This window comes from Canis lupus, chromosome X, assembly GCF_003254725.2.
Source record: "Canis lupus dingo isolate Sandy chromosome X, ASM325472v2, whole genome shotgun sequence".
In the NCBI taxonomy this organism is placed as follows: Eukaryota; Metazoa; Chordata; class Mammalia; order Carnivora; family Canidae; genus Canis; species Canis lupus.
Window position 1 is genome coordinate 16,256,846 of NC_064281.1, and position 20,781 is coordinate 16,277,626.

Genomic DNA, 20,781 nt, shown 5'->3' on the forward strand with positions numbered 1-20,781 from the left:
TGAAGCTCAGGCCACCCATTTTATGAATTTTTTGTCTTGAGTTAAATGTGGCACAGCCAGGGTGATTTCAGCATTGGATTTGTACATCCTACAATTATAGAAAAATGTATTTATACTATAAGTTACTGGGCAGAAGCTGTGTCTAGATTTCCAGACGTTATTTAGTGCTGTGGGATTTAAGAGAATGAGAGAGGCAGCACGCATGGTAGAGGTGTCACTGGTGACCCCCTCTTGTGAAGCAGGTCCCTGGCGGGTGAGGTGAAGGCTGACTACAAGTCAGTCACTGGATCAAGGAGTCCTATCCTCTTCCTGATGAGAAGCAACAATTGATTTCTCTCAGTTTTTCTTCTAGCTGATGGTTATGGGAGTGGGCTAATAACTTCTCTTCATTCCCAAGAGCTACAGAGAGGAGGCCCTTGAAAACCAACCATGAAAGGCTGTAATGCCCATTAGCAGATCATGACACCAGAAATTTAGTATTTAGTAAGCATCTAGGTGACCCCAAGCACTTAACCTGTATTATAGCAAATCCTCATAACAACCTGGTATGTTAGAGATTCCTAGGTTTGATTTATAAACAGGGAGAGGCTCAGAGAAGTTAAGACACTGGCTCTAAGTCACACAGCTAGCAGATGACCCTTAGGTCTGGAATCCAGCCTGCCTGCTTCCAAGGCCATGTTCTCCACTTTGCCAAGCTGCCTCCCAAGGTTTGCTCTCTAAGGACAGGCGCTAGTGCTTTGGTGACCTACTGCTAAGAGAGTTTCAGATGGCCCCTGGGTTTCTTGCTTTTCAAACTGAGATATTTACACAAGGCGTATGCGGTGATGCGCCAGGGTAAGCCGAACCACATGATAAGCATGATGCATCTTTAATGTCAAGTCATTCACGATGCAGATTTTTATAAAAATAAAAATTTTAACACGAAACAAGATACTGAAAATATATCTCCTGCCTGGGGCTAAACCATCAGATGTCAGGTACGCAGAGAAAAGAAATCACATTCATCCTTCTCTACCTTTAGAAGGGCTTCTGTAAGAAGGCTTAAGAAATACTGCAGGAGTGTGGGAAAACCTAGTTGTGTGGGTGTATCAGTCGGGAAGGCAGAGCCACTCTAGGTCTTTCAGAGGGAGTTTAATGCAGGAAATGGTTTATAAGAGTGTGGGCCATGCCCAGGGAGCTTGAGGGGAAGGGAGGAGACTCCAAGAGTAGTAACTGGCAGGAAGCTACCCCAGAGATGGGAGAAACCACTGCTAGGACTGGATGAGCCAAAGGGAAGAGGCGCTGTTACCACAGCTCAGGAGTTTGCTCTTCCCTGAAAGTGTTCCCACACTGCGGATGCTCTGAGAATCCTGTCACTCCTGAAAACCTCCAAGGCCATCGGAGCCCGTAGCCGCACCTGATGTCAGATCTGCTACTGTCCCTGTAGCCCTCACGTGCTGGCAGCTATGGCAACTGTCCATCACCACAAGTGCTGGAAAGGCAGAGGGCCATCTGCTGTGCCACAGACACCACCAGCAGCTGGAGAAAAATGTCTTCTCCCTTTCTTCCACCTTCCGATCTCCTAGCATTCTTTCCCATTGGCAGAACCCAACCAGAAGCCAACAGGCAAGGGAGTCTGAGAAAGGTTGTTTGCAGGTATCCAGTCCTACAACAAAGAGATGGGTAAAGAAGGGTGGGAATGGTACACTCGGGCAATTGGGGGGCCTGTTATGTTATTATTTAAGATTTTATTTATTTATTCATGAGAGACACACAGAGAGGCAGAGGGAGAAGCAGGCTCCCTGCAGGGAGCCTGATACAGGACTCGATCCCCAGACCCCAGGATCATGACCTGAGCCAAAAGACAGACGGCCAACCACTGAGCCACCCAGGTACCCCTGTTATGTTATTATTAACATAAGGTATTTCCATGAAGGTTTATCTTGTATTTCTTCCCCAAGGAAGTTAGGGCCTATGTGTCTCATCTGAGAAAAAATAAATATAAGTATTCCTTACTTCCTCATTATCTATTTGGGTACTGAGTTCAGATAGTGAAAGTTTGGATAACAAGCCCAGATAGTGAGGGGGATACTTATTATTTTTTTAGTGACCAGCCTTTATTAAATGTTCCAGTATCAAGCCTCACCCCTAGAAGCATGGAAGTGCCAAAGACATCCATTGGATCCACTTCTAGATCCAGCAAGGCATCCAATGAGGACCCTATTGAGAATAATTTCCTTAGGAAAGCTTCACATACTTACTCTACAGTTAATGTGTATCCTACAAAAACAAACAAACTTTCCATGGTCAATACTTTCTTTTTGGTAAATGATGTATACCACAGCTTCCTTATTCCTGGCGTTTGCATTGGTTCTGTTTTCTACAGTTTACTGAGATGTAATTGATACCGAACATTGTATGAGTGTAAGGTATCTATACAATATAATGATGTGGTACACATGCATATTGCAAACTGCTTACCATTTTTTTATGGTGAGAAATTTTAAGATTTTCTGTCTTAGCAACTTTCAAGTTTATGATACAGGATCATTAATTGTAGCCACCATGCTATACAGTCACTGTTTGATAGGTTTGCAGTGCACACATACGTTAGCGTTTTTGAAAAGTTCTGCAGGAGACAACCCAGGTTAACCCAATCTTCTCTGATCCTGGGAGCCTCTCTTCACTAACAGCTATGAGTCCCGTGGTGCCATGGGAAGTCATCATGAGAGCCAGTCCAGTCAAGTTTTCCAAATTTTCTTTCAGGGAAGCATAATGTTAGCTCTGAACTTGATTCCTTGGCTCCAACTTTCCTCGCTTTCTAACTTTGGCAAGTTCTTTTTCACCCACTGAGGCTTCATTTCTTCGTCTACAAAATGGGGCAATAGCTACTTCACAGACTTACTCTATTTTGTGTGTGTGTGTGTGTGTGTGTGTGTGTGTTACCTAAGTAGAATTTATTTTTTTATAAATTTATTTTTTATTGGTGTTAAATAAGTCAATCGGAGAAGGACAAACATTACATGGTCTCATTCATTTGGGAATATAAAAAATAGTGAAAGGAAATAAAGGGGAAAGGAGAAAAAATGAGTGGGAAATATCAGAAAGGGAGACAGAACATGAGAGACACAGACTTATTCTAAAGACCAAATGAGATTGCATGAAAACTCTTTGGCAAAGTGTAAAGTACCATACAGATGTAAGGATCTTGGGCTTCTCAAAGGTCTGTTTGAGGTCCCCAACTCATAAGGCTGTTCTGGATGCTTCTCCATAGCAGGCCCTCTTGGGCAGAGTCCCAGTCATGGAACCCTTTCCTCACCTTCCTGTGATTCAACACTTACCTGGGCTTATCACACTTGTCTGGCTCTGGCTCTTAGGTGAATCCTGACAGCCGTAACTGATTCACCTGCCTCTCTTCTCCATTCCTTCCAGACCATCCTGGATGCTGCTGCTACAGATATCATTCTAAAACAGAGCTTTGATTTTTTTCATTCCCATACTTAAAATAAAACTTTCATTAATTCCCCTTTGGTACCACATCAAGTCCAACTATTCTTAGGTAGACATTCAAGAGCTTTTCCTAACCTCATCTGTCCTTCACCTCTACCACCAGAGTTCTAGTCATATAGCCCATTCCTTGCTCTTTACTAGAGCTCTAAGAAACCTAGGTTCAAATTCTGACAGAGCTGCTTTTTAGTTATGTGACCTTGGACATGTTACTTTACCTTCTGTGCCTCAGTTTCTCTCCTCTGTAAAAGGGGACAATGATAATACTTACTTTATGGGATTGCTCATTAGGATTACATGAGATAATGTATACTGAGCTCTTGGGACTGTGTCTGGCAGTATTAAGTAGTCAAGAAATGTCAGCTATTTACTATTAATATTTCTGTGATGATTAGAATCTTCTAATTTCCTTTCTCTTTTCCTGCTGCTTCTCTATCTGGGGATGCTCTTCATCTTAGTTCCACCGTTTAAAATCTAACTCATTTGTTTTTAATATAACTTTGGCAAATTACATTAGCTCTCTCAGCCTTTCATCATCAGCCTTCTTCATCCACAAAATGGAGAAAGTCATATATACTTCACAGGATTGTTCCGGTTCTATAGAAGACATGAGATTATATGAGAGCTCTATGGCAAAGTATAAAGTATCTTGCAAACCTTCTCTGTAAGCTTTCTTTGACCATTCCCTGCCCGTTCATCTTTGCTTTGACATTCCCTGAATGCTAGCATCCACTAGGAGTTTGGGCTTCATTTTTGGTGTTTGTTATATCACAGTCTCATTATAATTTGCCTTGGTATTTACATACATGTAGAGGTAGGAATCTTCTTGAGGATAAATCTGATGTCTTCAGTGGACATAGTGCAAGACAGCAGAGTAAGTTTGGCGAATTGAACTGAAACCCAAAATAAGAATACAGTTTTCTTTAGTTGGTCACATGGGCTGGTATATTTAATTTGCACATTTCTTTACCCCAGGAAAGGAATCTCTAAAGGTGAGATGCCAGCCTTCACTGAAGAGACTACTGGTGTAGACCAGTGCTGGTCAAAGGGTGGTTCCCAGACCAGCTGCATCAGCACTAACTGGTGGCTTGTTTGAGTTCAAGCATCTTGGTCTCTACCCCAGACTTACTGAGCCAGATGCTCTGGGGGTGTGTAGGAATCTGCATTTTGACAAGCTGCCAAAGTCTTCTTACACATGCTAAGGTTGAAGAAGCCCTGGTGTAGTCTTCATTTGACATTTTACAGAGGAGTGCCGATCCAACCTGTTCAACCAAAGGGAATTTATTTCTAGCAAAGTGAACCATGTTTTCAAATAAGTGTATTTCTTAGAATCTGACAGAGTTTTCTCTAGTTCCCCCAAGGTGTGAGGAGCAGTAATTTTTACTGGTTTACTTTTTCCGTGGTAAATTTTAATTTAAAAAAGAAAAATACTGTAAGAGAGAGAGAGAGGAAAAAAAAAAAAACCCTGGCACCTGCTGGTATCTTGTTAATCAAACCTATGCAACTGTGACTTGTTTTTTGCAAGCATATGAGGCTGTTGACCATATCCTCCACAAAAGGCTTATCCCAAACTGTTAAAGGAGACAAAATATCTTAGGTTTTTCTCTTTTTATACTTTGAAGGCTTTATCCTCCCATATTGCAAACAGTAATGGTTCACGGCTGGAACCTCTTATAAATGTTGTCTTCTCGGCGGCAGGAGTAAACACTTCAGATCTGAGATAGTAATTACTGTCACATGAAAAGCAGGAGACATATTGTGACTTCTGGGGCTGTCAGAAAGCCCTTCTTGCAAATGGCAACACTTCACAGGGACTTTTATAAGGTACAGTTTATAATTTCCATGGGTGATCTGTTATTTTAAAACACCAACAGGAAGATTAAGAATGTGTCGACACAAAAGTAACACCAACGAATACCCTTCGGCATCCCTAAACTTGAACCAGAAAGTTCCCTCGCCTTTTAAGGAAGATTATAATCTGCCAAGATAGAAAAGGGGTTATGAAAGGATTATGTTCTATAATAAGTTTAGGACAATCCAGATTTTTCCTCAAGCAATTGCAGACTGTAGCCTGATTTGTTTACATATTTGCCCTGACTGGGTAATTTGAGCATAGGTTGCTCCTAACACAAGAAGAAGAGAAAAGATGGCTAGTTTTGGAGAAATTTTTGCTCAGAAGTTTCATCTGTTCCTGAATTGTGGACCATTTTGGGGTCTCATCCTTTAGTGGGTTTCCAATAGGATAAATTATACGAGGTGTTTGTGAAACACATATGACCTAAGGACATTGGACTTCACTAGCCAGACAGAACTGAGTGGGATTAAATGAATTAATATGTGTAAAGCATGTTGCATAAAGCCTGGCACACAGCACGTGCTATAGCAGTGTTTGATAAATAAATGAGAAGCTCTACTTTGAATTAAAGAAGGTTTCATTTGTGCTTCTAGGAAGATTTTGGATTCAAAAATGGGTGGATCTCGAAAGAATGGGTATACTGGATGTAGACTGTAGAACCCCACAGTTCAATCGGCACCAATACCCTCTCATGACTGCCTGCCATGTAGGCCACATTTCTAGCCAGAATTGCTTGTGGCCAAGCAGAAGAGCAGAAAGCACATTGCATTTGTGGTCTCATCCTAGATAGTACTGCTACTTACCAGCTGAGGACCTTGGGCAAGTTGTTGTACCTTGCCCCGTTCCTCATTTTTCTCAGATGTAGAGACCTACGTGAGATAATATATATCGAAATGCTTTGTAAACTTGAGAGTGCTATTCATATGGATGGTTTTCTCCTTAGATATTAATTCCAGTACAACCGTGAGGGGCAGTCCACATACTTGGTGAGTCACTGGGGATGAATAGCTAAGAGTTGACATACTTCCCAGAGGGGTGGGGGGGATGCTGTAGCAGGAATGTCAGGAAACTCCCTTTGGAAGAAACGGTATGGAGGGAGGGAAGGGAATTTGCCATTCAAATCTTGTCAGAAGGGTTATCCAAAACATTCAGAAGTGTCTTCTCCAGGGATCCCTGGGTGGCGCAGCGGTTTGGCGCCTGCCTTTGGCCCAGGGCGCGATCCTGGAGACCGGGGATCGAATCCCACGTCGGGCTCCCGGTGCATGGAGCCTGCTTCTCCCTCTGCCTGTGTCTCTGCCCCTCTCTCTCTCTGTGTGACTATCATAAATAAATAAAAATTTTAAAAGAAAAGTGTCTTCTCCACTCACAAGAAAATAAGTTAATGGAAAACACCTATGGCAATCGCCACCGCTTCTCGCGTACCTAGCATCTAGTCTACTTTCTTTTCTAACAGAATCCTATATTTTTTCAGCCATGTGTCCTAGAGGAAGCTGATCCCATCTTCAGGGATAGCCTGGTTGGTTTAAGATTATTCCCATTCTCCTCACATGGCCATGTGACCTAATCTGGCCAGTGAGACTAGGACAATCTACTGGGAGGCTTCTGGGAAAAGTTTTCTCACTCCCAAGAGAGAGCCCCCAAAAGAGACGATCTCTCTTCTTCCTTGGAGTGCTGAGCTTGGGGGAGAGGCCTGGAACAGCTGCCGCCATCTTGCTGCTTTCTTGACGCTGAAGCCAACGGAGAAGAACAGAAATGCTAAGGGGTGGAGGTGGGTGGGGAGTTGGGGAGTGGAGCCGAAGACATTGTGAGCTGAAACCACCCCAACTGACATAGAACTTCCCATATGTTATCACAGAAATCATCATAGCCATCTGTGAGGTGGTGGTGTTGTCCCCGTTACATGGGATGAGGAAACCAAGAGGTGAAATCACTCAGGGTCACCCACCGTGTAGGTGGAGGATTTCGAGCTCGCACTGAGCTCCGTCTGACTTCAAAGGCTGTGCTCTGGTTGTTGCTTGGTCTCCTAAACCTCGCCTCAGATAAAAAATAGTGAAAAGGCAACGTACTCCCTGTGGCCATGAGGCTCGCTGAGCCTGGGAGTCGGACAGCCCGAGTTTTTTTGCTTTGCTTTGTTTTTTTTTTTTTTTTTTATGTTGGCTTTGCTGCCCAACATCTGACCTTTCTGAACCTCCATTTCATCATGTGTAAGACAGTTGGACCAGATGTTTACTGAGGTTCTTTTTGGTTCTAAGATCTTTCGAAATGCTTGGTAAACCACAGGGAGGGATAAGAGAAAATAAATAACATACATTCGGTATCTTGAGAAAGGGCGCTGGGCAGGATTTCCCCTCTCAGCCTGAGGTTCAGGGTGGCAGTGAAGTTGCTGAAGAACAACAGAAGGTTCCATGTGGCACTAAGCAGGATAAGCCAAAACCAGACAGTTCTCACTACGGTGAAAGGAACAGAGCTAAGAAGAGGCCAGATGAGGGCTATTTTCTGTGGTGTCCTCCTCAACAAGCCAGCCAGCTGGATGGCTGTTTCTGATGAAGAGTCAGGTTCTGAAGGGCATTTGTGCTTTCACTTCCTCTGTGTTCTGAAGGTGTTTAAAACAGAGCAGGACTTGCTGTACCAGGCACTTTAAGATACTTAACTTCTGTTCCCTTATTGCTAGGAGAGTGGTTTCTGTGATGTTATCGCCCAAGATAGCCATAGTGCTTAGATAATCTTCAGCTGTGAAGTGAATCAGCAGGGAGGGAATCCCTAGGAGGAGGAGGAGGAGGAGGAGGAGGAGGAGGAGGAGGAGGAGGAGGAGGAGGCTCGCCCTGACCTGGGGCTAAGAAAGGAGGTGTGTGGGGGGAGGGGGGCCCTGACGGTTTGCAAGGCCCATCTACTCCCTTCCCTGTCTCATTTGTTTCTTAGGGCTGCCGTAAGGAGGCGCCACAGACTGGGTGGCTTTTTTGTCCCACAGTTCTGGAGGCTACCTCAAGGTGTTGGCAGGGCCATGCTCCCTCTGCCCCCTGTAGGGGAGACTCCTCCCTCACCTCTTCCAGCTTCTGGTGGTTGTCAGCAGTCCTTAGCGTTCCTTGGCTTGTACCTGCCTCACTCCAATCTCTTCCGCTGTGGTCACATGGCCATCTGCTCTGTGAGTGTGTCTTTTCTTCCGATGGGGACACCAATCACACTGCACTAAGGGCCTGCCCGCTCCGGGAGGATCGCATCTTAGCTAATTACATCTGCCAGGACCCCATTTCCACATACGATCACATTCTGAGGTCCTGGGAGTTAGGACTTCAACGTATCTTTTTGGGGGACACAATTCAATGCCAAGAGCCCCTGTCTAGGCAAAGTCTAACTACTACCTGAGTTCTTGCTATTTGAGGCAGTGGGTTGGTCTACTTGGGCCACTTTCCATGTTTCTTGAAAAATGATTCTGCCTGCAAGAAATTTTGGGGGGTGGGGAGGAGGAGGAGCTGGATGTTTCTGGAGCAGCTGCATAAGGATGTGGTCCCCCACACCAGCACTTTTCCAATGTTACTGTGCACACAGATCCCTTGAGGATCTCAATAAGCACCAGGTGCTGGCGCAGTATGGCATGGGGCCTGAGAGTCTGCATTTCTAGCAAAATCCCAGGGCCTGGGATCCCTGGGTGGCTCAGCGGTTTAGCGCCACCTTTGGCCCAGGGTGTGATCCTGGAGACCCGGGATCAAGTCCCACATCGGGCTCCGTGCATGGAGCCTGCTTCTCCCTCTGCCTGTGTCTCTGCCTCTCTCTCTCTCTCTCTCTCTCTCTCTCTCATGAATAAATAAATAATAAATATATAAAATCTTAAAAAAAATCCCAGGGCCTGGTGGTCACAGGGAGCCAGGCTCTAGGTCTAGGCTATATGATGGCCACATCTATTTACCCAGAATGACGAAAAATGATCATTCTTGGGATGTTTCAAAATTTCAACTCCGTATTAACCAGAAAGAAAGTCACAGTAAACTAAGAGTATCCCAAAACAAGAAAAAGCCATCCAGTGACGTTTTACCCGTGACAGTGAAGTCAGAAACATCTCTGCACATTCATCTGGATGAATAAAGTGTTTTCCAATTTCTGGGCTGTAATGACTAGTGGAGATGTGCATGTCAGAAGCCATGATTCTGAGGAACAGAGGAACTGTTTAGGAAGGTTTAGGGAAACCAAGCAACTTCCTGTCTTGGTGTGCCAGAAAAACTTCCTTTGGAGAAGCTTCTGGCCAAGGGTGACAGGGACTGCCCATTTCCTGCTGTGAGAAGTCAAGTAGCCAGATTTCATTGGGTCTCACTCCTGTTGGAAGCTGAGTCCCAAGGGCCCACCCAGATGATCTGAAGGCCACATCTGTGGCTTTTCTCCCACCCACACCTGTGACCTCTCTCACTTGGCCAGCTCTTTCAGCCCCTCGATGACTCCCAGACACTCCCCAGTCATGGTAGTTGGGACTGAGATGGGCATATAGGACCAGGTGGATGACCCAGGGTGTATCCCTTTGAGGGTCCAGCCTCTGGATGAACTCATGCAGAGTAGGTTCCAGAGAAGAGCAATCCTTTTGTGATGTCAGGGGCTGGCAATCTGGTTTTCCAAATTCAATAATGACCTGATTATTTCCAGCTCGAAAACACCCATGCGCTATTGGCTCCCTGACAATACTTAGCTGGAAGTTTCTAGGAAGATAGCTTTCTGAGTGTTTGGCACAGTGTATCTTTTGGGTCAGAATGTTAGTTTGCATGGTCAGCACTGCGGCTACAGGATTTGTAATAAAAGCCAACTCGTCAGACTACACATCCCAGTAACGTCTTCTTATTTTTCAGGGAAGGGGGAGAAAAAGAACAGCGTAGAGGCTTTTGGTTACCTATTGCTGAGTAAGAACTACCCCCAGAACTTAGTGGTTTGAAGCAGTAGCTATTCTACTTATGATTTTGTGATTCAGGCATTTGGAGAGGCACAGCGGGGAGGGCTTGTCTGCTCCACGGTGTCTGGATGCTTGGCTGGGTGGCTTGAAATGACTGGGAATATTGGCGGGGATGGCTCAGCTGGGGTCATATGTCTGGGCCCTCAGTTGTTTGCTGGGTGGCTTCTCCACATGGCTAGCTAGGCCCTCGCCCAGGAGTCTCAGAATTGCGAGACTTTTTCACTGCTAGCTGGCTTCCCCCTATGTAGTGGAAGCTGCCAGGCTTCTCAAAGGCTTGGCCCAGAACAAGCCCTCCGTCATTTCTGCCATGTTCTACTGGCCAAAGCAAGTCACAGGACATGCCTAGATTTGAGATGGGAAAGAGACTCCATTTCTTGATGGGAGGAATAGCAAAGAATTTGTGGCTATCTTTAATCTACCACAGAGAGAGAAGTGGAAAGAACAGTTTTTTTTAAAATTCATGTTCTATTTAGGTTCTGATCAGATTAAGTCAAGCCCAAGCAGCCAACAGAATTCCCTGTGATTCCTGGCCTCTTCCTCCCACTGGCCAATTTGTAACTTTGGGGTAGAGAGTCCACAAGTGGTCTTTGAACACTCCGTCACACACAGCCACTCAGTCTTTTTATTTTTCAAAACTTCCATTTTGCTTTTCTGCCTTCCAGCACCCAGTCCTTTCTAAATGAAGGGTTTAAAAAAAATCTTTTGTCATGTATTTTTATGAAAATCATTGAAGCGGTACATAATTACATTCTCCCTTGCAAAATTATGCCAATACTGTAGCACACACAGGAAAACAAACAAACAAACAAAAAATGCCCCCTTACTTTGACTCTCCAACTACTCAACTTTGGACAAGTAGCAAGTGCAGTTCATTGTGCCTCTATATAGCCCCATCTATACATCTACTTTCAAGCATATGCGTACATAGACTCATAGCATTTTTTTCCTTACATGAGATCCAATACTATGTGTTATTCTGCAAGTTGCTTTTTCCATCTAACAGTATGTCATGGTGATGGTTCCGTATTAATATATCGACCCATTTTTTTCTTTTAGCCTGCTGTATATTAGTCCATCGGACTGACAAGGCATAATTAATACAACGACTCCCCTGGTAATGCACCTTTAGTGTTTTGTAATTGTTTTCCAATCACAATAAATGATAATTGAAATAACTATTCTTGCATATATACCTTTTTAAACATAGGTACGTGTTTTGATAAGGTAGATGCCTGGGTCCAGAGTATGGGTGCTTGCAAGTTCAACAGATATAGATAGCTGACCCTCAAAATGTAGAGTACCAAATCACACTCCTCCAATATTTTTCCACAATCTTGATGACGCTGGCTGTTACTAATGTTTTTCATTCTCCCAGGCTGATGGCTGGGAAAAAAAATGGTATCTTACCATTGCACTTCTTTCCTACAACTATTGGTTCTTTTTATTTCTTCCTCTGAAATATCTTCTGTTAAAGTCATTTGCCAAGTAAAAAAGTATGTTCTGTATGTTTTTGCTAAATATTTCTGGGAGCTCTTCACCTATCAATCTTTTGCTATTTCCTACAGCTAAATTCCCAGATGTGGAATTGCCAGGTCAAAGGATTTTTCAAGTCTTCCTGCAGATTGTACTCTTGGAAGGGACTCATCTCACCACATTGATAAGCTGAGTCTCATTTTTCATCACTACACGAGCTCCCTGTAGAGAGGAAATAAAGCTGAGAACTATACACTAATACATTCTAAGGCTACTGGTGCCCATCTGTACCAAGCTACTTTACATATAAGTAGCAAACTTTTTCCTTAATGTAGCTGAACTGATAGGTGGCTCACCGGCCAGGACAAGAGCTGAGAAAGATCTTTCATTTCATTCAATGACTTTATATATTTTTTTTCTCTCTCTCTCTCTTTTTTTTACTGTAGATTTATGTGGAAAACATAGACTCTGGCTCATAACATTTGCTGAGTACCTATTATGAAGAAGGTATTGTTTAAGGTCCTGCTGCTTATTATTATGACCTGGAATCTCTGAGGATAAGTTAAATTTCTGAATATGGCCGTACAGTTGGGGAGGCCATTTTCAGTTCCATATCTCATGTGTGTGTGCGTGTGTGTGCACACGTGACTTGAACTGTGAGCTTTGTGAGGACTTGGTTACAGAACTTGTTGCTGAAGTGCTAAGTTTAGCTGACTAGCCTCTGAACCTCAGTGTGGTTCTTGTGTTCTCCTCTTACAACAGGTACACAGGCGGTTAAAAATGTTGCGTTGTTAGACATAGCCGTAAGCGAAAGAGAAAACATTAGCAAAGTTGAGAAAGCAGATAACTTGTGTGTGGACATGCACAGGAAATAAACTACTCTTAAAGGAAATATGATTTAGGAGATATCCAGGACCTCATACAAACACTTCGGTCGTTTGAGAATTTAGAAATTGCCTTAGCATATGTGTTTGACACATTTTATTAAAAACTGTTCCTAGAGAAATAGTTGTGCTTAGATGATTTGTGTTTCAGTTACCTGAAGCCCTTCAAAATCTGGAACACTAAATTCTGTACCATGAATGACTGAATAGTTATGATCAAAGGTCATTTTTGTTGTTGTTGGTTTGTTGGGTAGACTGGTGTGGTGACTTGTTCAGTTGAAACCTTTGAAGCAAAAGCGGGTACCCTGTCCGTACATAGCACGGGTGTGTTTCCTGTTGATAGTCATTAATCGGAGGGACACAGTTAATCCTAGTATGATGCAGGCACATGGTATTTGAAGTAGGAAGGCTTGATTTGAGTCCTGACTTCTTCCTAATTGATTGGCATCTTTGGGAAGTCACCTAAATCTTAGAGCCTCATTTTCTTATCTGTACAATTGTTAATGCTGGCCATAGAATTTTTTGCGAGCACCAGACAACCTTTGGATGGGAAGGCACTTTTTAAACATAAAAGTGTTCTTCCAATGTGAGTTTTATTATTTTGCCATTATAATAAAAAGAGGGGCACTGCATTCATCCATCCATTAACAGTTTCTGATTACCTGCCATGAGCAAGGCATTGAGCTAAGAGCGAGAATAATGAAATAAACTGGACCTGGTTCTGCATTGTGGTTTATAGACCAGTGGAGATGGTGGTCAAGATAATGTCCAGTCCAGTCCAGTCAAGGCTGTGTTGAAGCTGGCTCATTTAGGCTCACAAGAGCTGACTGCTGACTTTTCAGGAATTCTCTGAGTAGGCTGTTAAACACAGTCATTGTTAAAAATTATGTATATAGTTGACTCCCATTATTCACGGATTCCATATTTGTGAATTCGCTTACTCGCTAAAATTTATTTGTAAGCCCCAAATCAATAGTTGGGGCACCTTTGTGGTCATTTGTAAACATGTGCATGTGCAGAGCTGGAAAAATTCAAGTTGCCTGATTTGCACGCTCCTAGCTGAGGTCAAACAAGACCTTCTTGTTCCAGCCCTCACATACTGTAAATGAGTTTCCTTTTTGTGGTATATTTAGTGCCAGGTTTTTCACATTTTTGTGCTTTTTGTGGATGATTTCACTGTTGAAAATGGCTCCTAAGTGTAGTGCTGAAGTGCTGACTCGTGTTCCTAAGCACAAAAAGGTTGTGATATGCTTTATGGAGAAAATACATGTGTTAAATAAGCCTTGTTCAGGCATGAGTTATAGAGCTGTTGGTCATGAGTTCAATGCTAATGAAGCAGCAACATATAGTAAATAAATTGTCTTTAAACAGAAACATACATGAAACAAAGTCATGCATTGATTGGTTGGCAAAATATTTTGACCAAAGGTCTGCAGGAAACTAGCCCTGTAGTTCTTCTAGAAGTGACAATTCGGTATTTGCTAATTGAGTATTTGCAGCAACTTTACAGAACTATCGTGAATAACGAGAATTGACTATATACGCTTACAATAAAACGAATTATATTACACAAAAGGTAGTAAAGACAACTCCTTACTTCCTAATTATTTTACTACATATTACTTTCATCTATGCTCTTGAGGTTATTTACGTGTATTATTATGGCTGTATAATAGAACTACGATACAGTGGAGGATCTGTGCATCTCTTTCCAAGCCCCCATGGTCAGTGATGACAAGTTGGTAGTTAGACACTGGCCACGGTGGGAGTATTTACATGGCAGAAATCAGCAAATGCTACAAATCAAGGCTCCTCCACCTCAGCCCCCAACCAGTTGTTAAACATTTACCAGAACACACCTGCCTTCAGCTTTCTTTAGGGGCCTATCTTTGTGCTACTGGAGCCAACTTTCAGACACCAGGGGAGAACCACGTTATTAGGAGTTCATCTCCCCCAAGCGCCACTCTGGGTCCATTAGCCGATGACTGGCTGGTGCTCTTTTGCCTCGAGGTGGCATTTAGATTTCAGAGCCCCCCAAGGGGTCCACATGAGCTGAGATCCCCAGATCTCTGAGGTCATACTCTTGTTAGGCTTCCTGCCCCTTTCCTCTCACCCTTACTGGTTTCTCCTGGGAGCTCTTCCTTGATAAATCACATTGTACATTAGCGTGAGTCTCAGGGCCTGCTCTTAATGCATGCCGTTAGAGACAGTACTCCAGAAAACCTGAGAAGAAAGTCATGGAGCTGGCAATGAGTGTGCAGGTATCTCAGGCTGGTCCTGAGGATCTACTGGCAGGTCTTGATTTTCTGGCTCTAACTCCTCCTTGAGAAGGCAATGCTTTTCGGTTTTATCCTTCCATTGCTATGGTCTCATAACCCGTAAGCAGGCGTGAATTAAAAGTTTTTTAGGTTTTATAGTTGCAACTTAGGTGCCTAATGCATTCACATTTGGATAAAATATACGGCATTAGTGGAATGTCCTTTACTCGGTCTAGCTTGTGGGTGGGTTTGCTTCTGCTGCGCTCCGCTAGTGGCCCTGAACTCTGACATGCAATAATAAATCAAGCTTTCATCAAGTTCTTCTTAGCGTGTTGGGAAACAAAAACCCTATAAGCAATGCTGCAACAACTTCCTTTGAAATTCTAATTTGTTTTACCATGATAAAACAATGTGATAAGTAGTCAAGAAGCCCACTGTGCTGTTGTAAACAACTGGAATATGATTTTCTAAATAGTTTCTTTATTTTCAGATTATTCTTGCTCTGGAGTTAGCGAGTGTCAGTTTAGATGCAGGGTCCAGTAATTGTGCAGTAATTAAATGCTTGCTTGGGAAAACAATCTTAGATCACTGAATTGCTTTATTGCATTTTGAAAAGCTGAAAGGGCCATTCAATCAGGTAGAGGCTGTGTGTTTGTCTTCTAAACCAGACTTGTCATAAATTATTCACACGGGCAAAGACTGGATTTGAAAAGGAAGAAACTTGGGGCATAGGGCAGTTATTGTTCCGACAGTCATTGGAGAGTTCAGTAGGCCTCATGAAAGGAGGTCTGTCTTGAGGATTCCTGGCAAGATTCTGGGGATAAGGATGAAGTGCCTTCCTAGCAAATCTGCTTTTAAACTGAGACCACTCACTCACCGGAGGGGTTTTGCTTACTCTCTTGGATGCCGCTCCAGTTCAAACAGCCCTCTGGAAGAAAGGGTTCCCATCAACTTGTGTTGAATTACATAATTTTGAGGAAAGCATAATAATGTGATTTCGCAAAGTATGACATAGGTGAGAGAAATATTAGTATAAACATTGGGCATCATATGTATTACTGCATATAAGAGAAATTCTTCGCTGAAACTTCTAAATACATCAGTTTGCATTTGCCCTAGAATTTTTTGTATTGAGGAATAATTTACCTATGGTAAAATACACAAATCTTAAGTGTATCATTTGACAAAGTTTTTTTTTTTAAGATTTGATTTATTTATTCATGATGAGACAAGGAGAGAGAGGCAGAGACACAGGCAGAGAGAGAAGCAGGCTCCCTGCAGGGAGCCCAATGCGGGACTCGATCCTGGGACTCCAGGATCACAACCTGAGCCAAAGGCAGACACTCAATCACTGAGCCACCCAGGTGCCCCCATTTGACAAAGTTCTTAAAAAGATTTATTTATTTCAGAGAGAGAGAGAGAGAGAGAGAATGTATGTGCATGCATGAGCGGGGGTGGGGGTGGGTGGGGGGGTGGGGAGAGGGGCAGAGGGCGAGGGAGAGAGAATTTCAAGCGGACTCCCCACTGAGTGCAGGGCTCGACACAGGGCTCGATCCCATGACCTAGAGATCACAACCTGAGCAGAAACCAAGAATCAGATGCTCACCCCAGGTGCCTTTGTGAATTTCTATCTGTATACTCATAAACTACCACCCAAATAAAGATAGAGAACAATTCAGCCACCCTATAAAATCCTCTCATGCTCCCACACAAATGACACCCTCTCCAAGAGGAAACCACTACTCTGATTTCCAATGCCACACATTAGTTTCACCTGTTCCTGCTCTGGCTCCTTCTGCTAGGCATGATACATTCGAGATGGTTGTAGTATACATCAGCACTTCATTCCTTTGTACTGCTAGGTAGTATTCTATTGCATGGCCGTACCACAGTTATTAGCCCATCTCTTGTTGCTGAGTTGTTCTGCAGTTTTTTGCATACTATGAGAAAAGCTGATGTAAACATTCTTCTATAGGTGTTTTTGTGGACAACGTACAGAAAAGGGCTATTTGGACACTTCTTTCTTTTGCATATATACTCAAGAGTAGCACTGTTGGGTCTGCCTTCAAAATTTACCAAAAAAATTACATATATATATGTAATGTATATATATATCACACTCATACACATGCCAATCAGAAGAGTACAGAGAAAGTGACTGTTTCCCTGATATCTGTTCTTGGCAAAGTGAGGACACAGCCTTGTACTTACTGCCTGATGACATTATTTCAGCAATTAGACTTGGAATATTTCAAGTGATTGCTTAGCCATAGGGAATTGGAGAAAAAGAACTCAGATTCTTTCTTGGTGAGAAGAATACAAGGTCCTGTGTGTCTGAACAGATGGAAGTGTTCAGGATCCCTTGCACAGGAATGCTTAGTACCTTGGAAATTAAGTTGGGACCCATCGCCTGGAATTAGGACAGTTTGGTTCACCTTGGTATCACCCATGGCTAAAGATAATCAAACTGTGTTGGGGGAAGGAATCCAAGCAGGATGGATTATGAGACCTTGGTACAGACAAAGGGCCATGGGGCTACCAGAATTGGCCTGGTTGTTTCCCCAGAGGACCACATTTGAGAGTTATTCTTTGCTACCAATCCTCTGATAATGGAACTGGGTTGCAGACCAGCCTAGCCACAGAAGAGGCCTGCGAAGGGGTTATGGCGCCCCCTGAGGGACACTGAAATGTTCCTCCTTACAGGACATAACTTCCCCATCTGGGGTCAAGTTCAAGTTGCGTTGAGTATCTCAGAGATCACTACTTCTATAATCCTCTTTGAAGGTTTCAAAATAAATGTCACGTATATTGGAGTTTTACTGAGAACAACCCAATTCAGAGAAGGCTTGAGAGGAACATATACAATGTTTAAACTCTCATAAAGGGGAGGACAAACCCTTTTTGGTTTTTCTTTCTTTCTTGTTTCTGGTAGAAGGGCATCACGTGATTGGATAAGTTCTAATTTTTGCTTTGTTTGTTAATGAAGGTGGTAGGGTAAGATGACAACCTCATCTTCAAAATTCTGTAGGCAAAATGCCTCTACAAGATGGCTGTGAGCCTTTTGTGTCTTGCTGGCTCAGGGTGTAAAATGAGCGATTCTGAACCCACGCCAGTACCACGCTTCCAGCGAGCATTTGGAAGTGTGTGGGAGCATTTTTGATTGTCACAATGACTGGGGGGCGTGCTACTTCCATTTGCTGAAGTGGGGGAGAGAGCGAAAATGTCTAGCGCGAGGAAGAGCTGTCCCATCCAAAATGCCAGTAAGGGCCCCTGTTGAGAAATACTTTTTCTTTCCCCCCTCAGGCGATCTGGAGCCGTTTATATGCAATTTATATTCAGAAGGTTTAACAACACAAACAAAATATGTCAAGTAAGTGAAAGTTAGCAGACTGAAGAAGCTTATTGAGACAGAAGGAGTGGAGCTGTCTGGTTTTGGACATCCTGAGTGTATGATCACTTCACCCATAGCAGAAATGGGGCAGTACTCACCACTGACCGTAAGTGGAGTATGGAGGTGGAGAGATTTGTTTTCCAGGCTCCCCAGCACTTTTGTCTTTATTCTCCTCCAGACTTTCACTCATCCTGCCCCTTCTTCTTCTGTGCTTCTTGGGATAAGGAAGCAGCTGATAAATTCATTAAGTTGTGAGAGCTTTCTCTTGCTCCTCCTAGCAGGATATCAGGAAGGAAAGAATCTCAAATGCTGGGATTTCAGATGTGGGGGAGGTAGGTAGGTGCTTTTGGCTGTGAGGTATTTCTAGAACTTCTTAAATTATTCCTGGGCAAGTAATAACTTATTTTCCTGTGAGGCTGGCTTTAGATGTGGAAACCAAAGTGTTAGAATTTGCCGTAACCATGGCAAAGGGAGTGAAGGGGGGACTGGATACCTTTGTGAGTTCACTGGTGTATGATTGGGCTGAACAGACTCTTTTGAAATATCAAGTTTAGAACGCACCATGTGCCTCGTCAACTTGAAAGTTCTATGCATTTTTGACGTATTATTATTATGCCGAAACTTCCTAGTATTTTTCATAGCACTTATTTCAGAAACTTACACAAAATATCCATTCGATAAATGTGTCCCCAGTGAAACACGTGATCAGACAGAGTAGCAGTGGGGCTTACAGAATAAGGTCTCATGCTGGCGTACCTCAAGTCAAGTCGGCCTGAGAAGGAAATCTTGCTGCAGTCTTCTTTTCATTTCCATTAAGCACTTCCTGGGAGGGAATTCTTTTCCTTTGTGAACAGGATTGATGAGAGCTCTCCCCCAGGCTTCCATGTGACATGGAGTTATTCTTTATCTATTCAATTCATAAAGGAAGGGTTTGGGGGACCACCGCCAGTGTCCCTGTTATCCAGTGCTTGACCCAAATGGTGATCATGGGAATCTAATTACAAGAGCCCCTGGGATTACTGGACCAAGATTCTAGGATCAGAACGTCAGGGATATGATGATCACTTCCTTCCATAGTTGGGAGGGAATCAGAAATGCCAAGATCTTAAATACCTATTTATGTTTATTGAGTAACTCTTGTGCCAGCCACTATGCTATGCACCTGGGACATGAAACTGAGGAGGACACGGTCATGCCTTCACGGTGTCCACATTCTAGGGAGGGTGCTGGCCAGAGGGTCTGAACCTTGGTTGCAGATTATAGTCACCCAAGGAGCTTAAAAAAGAATGCCCAAGTTGCACCACGTTCAGCAAAATTAGAATGTTTGGGGGTAGAACCCAGACTTCAGGATCTTTTAAAGGCCCTCCTACCCGGTGATCCTAAAGTGCCCGTGAGGCTGAGAAATACGAGGGAAGGGGGAGAGAGGCAAATAAGTAAAGACAATTTTTGATGAAAACATGCCAAGTGTTCTGTAGAGGTAAAAATCAAATACAGCTGGAAGAACACAGAAGCAGCAGCTACTTCTCATGCCCAAGAGCCACTCTTCATGTTGTCAGAGCTAGAAGAGCACTAATGAATGGTGAGCTCTGGAAATAAGAACAAGGGCGGTATCTGAATCCTTTTCTTTTCTTTTTTTTTTAAAAGAGTTTATTTATTTATTCATAAGAGACACACAGAGAGAGGCAGAGACATAGGCAGAGGGAGAAGCAGGCTCCCCATGGGGAGCCTGATGTGGACCCGATCCCAGGACCCTGGGATCATGACCCGAGCCAAAAGCAGATGCTCAACCACTGAGCCACCCAGGCGTCCCTGAATCATTTTCTGATAGAACACATGCCCCTCTGCAGATCAATCTTTACTGGTGACTTCGGGGGTTTGAAAATGAGAGTTGATCATTTGCGCGGTACACTTCCCACTCATTCTTCTGGCCTCCCTGTCCTTTCATCATACGCGTACAGAGCATGCTGAAGGCCGCGTACAGGTTAGTGGTTGCTCACATATTAAAATACAAAAGGAAAATGAAAGCTCGCTGTTTCTCTCTGCTTGTGGGAAAAACAAAACAAAACCCTTATTACAGTATGTGGTGTGGTCTTGTGGCTAAGCCTGGACCTGAAAATAACAATATAAAAGAACCATTTAATGTATTAAATTTCTAGCTCTAAACACATTAACTGTGATCCTTGTAATGCCCTCTAGGAAAGTATGATTATCGCTGGTTAGGGGATGAGGAAACCGGCTCTGAGAGCATGAGTAACTTGCCAAAGCCGCGTGTCTTTTTGGCGGCAGAGGTGGGATCCGAATCCATGTCCGTCTGACTGCAAAATGCTGCTTTCCATGTTGCATTTGAGCTTGTTATATCTGCCAAGTGACTTAGTCGGGTGGGAATGTTGATGTATTTATGGGATTCATCTCAGTATCACACTGACACAGTGGAGCTGGCAACGACTTGAGTATTTTTACCGGCCTCACTCCCACCACCGCCACCACTGGGTGTATGGATCTGG

The 20,781-nt window shown here is 43.4% G+C and overlaps 1 long non-coding RNA gene across 1 annotated transcript; it reads right to left on the reverse strand.

Moving 5' to 3' along the window:
- Nucleotides 1–4,392: 4,392 nt before the first annotated feature.
- Nucleotides 4,393–18,725, reverse strand: LOC118353720 (uncharacterized). The gene is made up of 2 exons (XR_004813064.2): nucleotides 18,376–18,725; nucleotides 4,393–4,748 (listed from the first exon to the last, which is right to left on the reverse strand). It is a non-coding gene; the product is annotated as an uncharacterized LOC118353720 (long non-coding RNA).
- Nucleotides 18,726–20,781: the final 2,056 nt, after the last annotated feature.